This window comes from Rhinatrema bivittatum, chromosome 3 (genome assembly GCF_901001135.1).
Source record: "Rhinatrema bivittatum chromosome 3, aRhiBiv1.1, whole genome shotgun sequence".
Taxonomy (NCBI): domain Eukaryota; kingdom Metazoa; phylum Chordata; class Amphibia; order Gymnophiona; family Rhinatrematidae; genus Rhinatrema; species Rhinatrema bivittatum.
The window spans coordinates 426,425,072-426,431,071 of NC_042617.1; the positions used below are offsets into that span (position 1 = coordinate 426,425,072).

At 46.2% G+C, this 6,000-nt stretch overlaps 1 protein-coding gene across 1 annotated transcript in view; it reads right to left on the reverse strand.

Moving 5' to 3' along the window:
• The window catches only part of CLN8 (CLN8 transmembrane ER and ERGIC protein), a 28,386-nt gene extending 25,656 nt beyond the window's left edge, over positions 1 to 2,730 (reverse strand). The window contains exon 1 of the mRNA XM_029595761.1: positions 2,643 to 2,730. The gene's annotated coding sequence lies outside the window, so the exon portion shown is untranslated. The remainder of the gene's footprint in view (positions 1 to 2,642) is intronic.
• Positions 2,731 to 6,000: the final 3,270 nt, after the last annotated feature.

The following is a 6,000-nucleotide window of genomic DNA, read 5'->3' on the forward strand; positions in this document are numbered from 1 at the left end:
GTGAATCTGTGTTACTGATTCTAAGCTATTTACTGCCATTTAAAAAAAAAAAAAAAAAAAAGAGGTAAAGACTGTTTCTAACTCTGTATGTTTGATTTTCATGCCCCTGATGCAAATTACCGAAACACTGGAGCAATGTCGAGCGGAAGGAATTTTCAATTGAAGAAACATGCAGTAAAAATAAAAATATGAACTACTTGATGACCAGTGATTATAATAGATGTGGTTAAGAGACAGACCATATAAACTCTCCAAGTGAGTGTCACTATTGTCTCTACATGTATTGGTCATCTTGTTCTTTTGACCTTGGTCTTCCAGATTTTGATGGTGAATTGATATTTTCTGAATAAAACATTTTCTGCACAGAAACCATGGCAAAGCATTTTGTATGCATAAAGCATGATTTATGAACAGAAGACACTATGGGGTAGATTTTATAAATGTACGTCCGCGCGTATTTTTGTTCGCGCACCAGGCGCAAACAAAAGCACGCCGGATTTTATAAGATACGTGCGCGCAAGGGGGTGCACATTTGTGCACCTTGCGCGTGCCGAGCTCTGTGTGCACTGCCCGTTCCCTCCGAGGCCGATCCGAAATCGGAGCAGCCTCGGAGGGAACTTTCCTTCGGCCACCTTCCCCTCCCTTCCCCTATCTACACCCCCCCTACCTTTATTGTGAAATTTACGCCTGTGCCGATCAGCCCAGGAGCGATTTCGGAGGCCTCGGCCATGCCCCGAAATGACCCCGGGCCAGAACCACGCCCCCCGGAACGCACGAACGTCACGCTGCCCCCCGACACGCCACCCTAGCAAAGCCCTGGGGCTTGCGCGCAGCACCAAATCTATGCAAAATAGGCTTGGCGCGCAGGGGGGGGGTTTTAAAGGGTTACGCGCATAATTTATGCGCGTAACCCTTTTAAAATCTACCCATATGTGCATAAATTATGGTTTATGCTCCTAAAAGTTGGATCGTTCTTTTTCTCTGAGGCATGAGTGGAAGGCTGTGGTTAAAGCAGGCTTTTTTATAAGTTAAGAAAAGCACTTAGGGCCTCATTTTCTAAAGTATCGCAGGCCTGCGATACTTTAGATGAGGGGCGGGGGGCCGAAACGGGGGGAGGGCCTGCGCTAGCCGGCAGTGATCGCACCGTCGCGGTGCGATTGCTGCCAGTTCCGCACCCAATAGCGCCACCATAGGAGGTGTAGCTATTGGGAGCGAAAACTGACGCGAAAAGGCACTTACCTTTTCGCTGTCCGTGGCGTCGGCGCAGAGTCGGCCCCGGTGACACCCCGACTCCTCCTCTTCCGGGGCCGACTCCGCTCCCATTTTGGTATCGCACGCGAAAAGGGACATTTCGAGTGCGAAACGTCCCTTACTGCGTGCAATACTTTTGGAAAATGAGGCCCTTAGGTAGAAATATATTTTAGATAGGGAGAACTTTCATACAATTATTCAGGCACTTCTTCGGACTACCATTGACTACTGCAATAGTAACATTTTCACCCTATGATTTGATTATTTGATATGGTGCATTTTGTATTTTTGTGTGCCATGTTCCCTGTACGTACCAGGATCAGTCCAGACTGCTGGGTTATGCCTCCCCTCCAGCAGATGGAGTCAGAGAGAAAACTGAAAGCACCCCCTAGATATACTGGTGTGCCACCTGCCATCCTTCAGTATTTCCTCTGTCTCCAGCAGATTGAGGATGGCTTGAAGAAGGGTTTGGCTTACAGTTCTCTGAGGGTTCAAGTAGCGGCTCTGGGTTGTTTGAGGGGAAAGGTTAAAGGATCCTCTCTCGCGTGTCACCCAGATGTAGCCCGATTTTTGTGTGGCGTTCGGAACTTGCGTCCTCCACTAAGAGTCCCTTGTCCTTCTTGGAATTTGAACTTGGTTCTCAAAGGCCTCAACACAGCCCCCTTTGAGCCTCTTAGGCGGGCCTCCTTAAAGGATTTAACACTCAAAACCGTGTTTCTAGTGGCCATTGCGTCCGCCCGTCGGGTGTCGGAGCTACAGGCACTTTCGTGCAGAGTACCGTTCTTGCGTATTTCGGAGGCTGGTGTGTCGTTGCGTACGGTCCCTTCGTTCTTGCCGAAGGTAGTATCGGTCTTTAATGTTAATCAGACGGTGGAATTGCCTTCTTTCTCGGCGACGGAGCTAAAGTCTTCTCAAGGTTCAGATTTGAAACGTTTAGATGTTCGTCGAGTGCTCCTGCAATATTTGGAGGTCACTAATGACTTTAGAAGGTTGGATCACCTGTGTGGCAGGGGCCCAAAAAGGGGCTGCAGGCATCCAAGGCAAATATTGCCCGTTGGTTGAAGAGCTCAATCGCATCCACGTACATTGGTTGTGGTAAGTCTGTTCCTGAAGGGCTCAAGGCCCATTCACTACGTTCTCAGGCGACTTCCTGGGCAGAAAGTCAGCTGGTTTCTAGCCAGGAGATTTGCAGGGCGGCCACGTGGAAGTCGTTGCATACCTTCGCTCGACATTATCGGCTCGATGTTCGAGGGCCATCAGCTGATTCCTTTGGCAGTAGTGTAATTTGAGCGGGATTCTCTGGGTCCCACCCCATTTAAGTCGGCTCGGGTACATCCCAGCAGTCTGGACTGATCCTGGTACGTACAGGGAAAGGAAAATTAGGTTCTTACCTGATAATTTTCATTCCTGTAGTACCAAGGATCAGTCCAGATGCCCGCCCGAGTCTGTGTGTCAAGAGAGTCCGCTCGAACCCTTTTTCTTACCAGCTCTTTTAGCTATCCGGTCTTTTGATACGGTAAGTGGCTATCCATTTCATCTCATTTTGGGGTTGGTTACTTATTGAAGGAAGGTTAGTGTTTGCAGTGTTTGCACATTTTTTTATGCAGAATGTTACTGTTTAACTTTGAAGAATTTTACTACTTGATCTAGCCAGTTGCCATAGTTAATCATTGGCTAAGTTGGCGGAGGAGTTGTTTTACATTTTCTTCTGCTTTGATATCGATTATACTGAAGGATGGCAGGTGGCACACCAGTATATCTAGGGGGTGCTTTCAGTTTTCTCTCTGACTCCATCTGCTGGAGGGGAGGCATAACCCAGCAGTCTGGACTGATCCTTGGTACTACAGGAACGAAAATTATCAGGTAACAACCTAATTTTCCTTTATTGATGATAATTTTAATATATGTTTATAATGTTTGTTAATGAGTATAATCCACATTGAATATATTAGGATTTATGGAATGTAAGATTTTTTAAAAATAACTTGTATGTTAGGTTGCCCAAATGTTATGTTATTTATTTGACATTTTATGCTCCTAAAAGTTGTGTGCATAATACATTACAATCTTTAGTTGGTTCATAAAATGTGTGGACCCAAAATCACATCATGTTTTATGCACATAAATATTGAGTACAAGGCTTGGACATCATAAATTCCAGGTTCAGTCTCCTAGACTTAACACTAGTCACAGAAACTTTACTCCACCTGTGACCAGGAGTTAAATTTCTGGTGTTAAGAAAACCTGAGTAAGCTTACATCTATATTGGGGAGTAATAGTGAATGCCTTGATTGACTTGGGATTTAAATGAAGAAATACTAGCCTGTGTGCATATTTTTGGTGCGCAAAACTCAGAGCTATGTCGGAAGCTGTGTGCACAAAAATATGTGCAGTACAGCATGTTGACGTGCACATAGCCTAGTGCATCTTTTATTTTTTCTGTCGATAAGCAGGCTTATTTAACCATGCTGTCTGGGTGAAGTCATCCGGGCATCACGGGGCAGAGCTGTCTCTAACCTCACAGAGCTTTTTCCCCCCTGTGCGGCTGTGCGGCTCTTCATGTACATCTCATGCAAATTAACTCCGTTTTTTTTTCCGCGTTCTTCACGGACGTGCAGATTAGAGTCTCATTGTTTCCACTGGAAACAATTTAATACAACTAGGGGTCATGATTTGAAACTCCAGGAGGAAGACTTAGAACCAATGTCAAGAAATATTTCTTTACGGAGTGGTTGGTGGATGACTGGAATGCCCTTCCGGAGGAAGTGGTGAAGACTAAAACTGTGAAGGTTTTCAAAGGGGCATGGGATAAACACTGTGGATCCCTAGAGGCCAGAGGATGGGAATGAATGAAAAGGCTTGGGGGTAACCTACACGGTTAACAGAATCATGGGGTTACCTGCATGGAGTGGCAGTTACTACCCTTAACAAAAACATGAGGTAACGTGCACAGAGCGGCAGTTATGACCATGGGAAGCTTGCTGGGCAGACTGGACGGACCATTTTGGTCTTTCTCTGCCGTCATCACTATGTTACCATGTTCTCAGAAGATTTTTTTCAAGGTAGCACTTTAAGTGCTACAATACCTAAATCCCCTGGTTTTAAGTACTGCCAGTGTGGAAAAATCATGTCAATGACCGACGGGCACAATTATTGCTATTTGTGCCTCGGGTCCCGAACATGACCAAGCGGCCTGCAGGGACTGTGGAAGGATGTCCCCCAGAGCCCAGCGCCAGAGAACTGTGAAGATCCTAAGGCTCTGTGAACACATGAGAGCAGATCTATGCAATTGTCTCTGGGCCCGAAGTTCCATCATCCAGCCCCAGTAAGCCAGTTGCCGGTGGGATCCTGAGTTGTCAAAAGTAGCCAAAGGGGTAAAAGTAACAGTGTGCTACCGCAATTATAAATGGAAAAACTGCCACAGAAAGCATCAGGTAAAGAGACGCCAGAGTGATAGGTGCATGAAAAGACGTCAGAGTGTTACACTCTCCTCCTCCAGAGGGGAGGAGCTAGCAATCTGTTATCGCTCACCCCGCCAGGAGGTCGGAGTTAGCAATCTATTCTGCTGTTCTGAAAGGGGGAGGAGTAGCAATCTGTCATGATCTACTCCTCCAGAAGGGAGGAGTTAGCTATCTGTAGAATGTTAGCGAACTGCTGTTAGATGCTCCTGTAAGGGAAGGAGGTAGCAATCTGTTATGGATCAACTCTCCAGGGAAGAGGAGTTGGCAATCTGTACAATGATACTCTTCTGAGGAGAGGAACTAACAATAGGTATATTGTACTTCGCTACTGAGATAGCAATCTATCATGCATCCGCTACGGAGTAGCTATTTGTTATACATAGGCTGCTAACAAATCCCAAAGAAGAGAAAGTAGCTATGTATATAATACTTCCGTAAGCAGTGTTAGTGGTCTGTAGTGGTTAGCTCTCACAAAGTGATAGTAGTGTAAGGAATGACCACTTGGAGGAAATGGTGAATCCCTGGGCCGATGGCAGATGACAGCGCCCCCAGGAGGAGATTCTGAGAGGAACCACTGCCTAGGCTAGAATATGAGGTAAATACAATAGTTCTTTATTAGACTGGAAGATGGACCACCAGTGGTGACAGTAGTGAGTCGATGTGTCTGGCAAGGCTGACGTCCTTCTGATACTGGAATATAATCTCTGGGTCGCTGAGCTGTAGAGAGAGACTAGAAGTAGTGAGTAGAGAGGGTATGCTGGATACAAGATGGTACACTCACAATAGTAGATGTCTGCAATGGTCTCTATGCCACAGAGAGTCTTCCATACATTCAGGAACAGGAGCCATAGGTGAGTACTGGTTCCACTAAACAGTCTGTAATAAGAACTCACAATAGCTGTATATGAAATGGCTTCTAGAGTAGAAGGGTGTCTGTAAAAGATTCTAGTAACATGGGCCCTCGTGGAGCGAGTACCGGTTCCTATCTGCAATCTTGACAATGTAACTCTCGATCTCTGTACCTGTGATAACGTCTTGGACGGAAGGGAGTCTTCAGAGCTATAGGAATGTAGGCCCTTGTGGAGCAAGTACCGATTCCTATGTACAATAGAACTCACTGTGTTCACATCTGCGATCGCTTCCAGGCTATGAGGAGTCTTCTGTGTATCCAGGGACGTAGGCCCTCGAGGAGTGAGTACTAGGTCCCGTCTTGGCAATCTGAAATCAAGAAGAGAGCGGAACCCCCGTGAAGCAGGTACTCCCGGTAAGTTTGAAAAGGCAGAGCAGT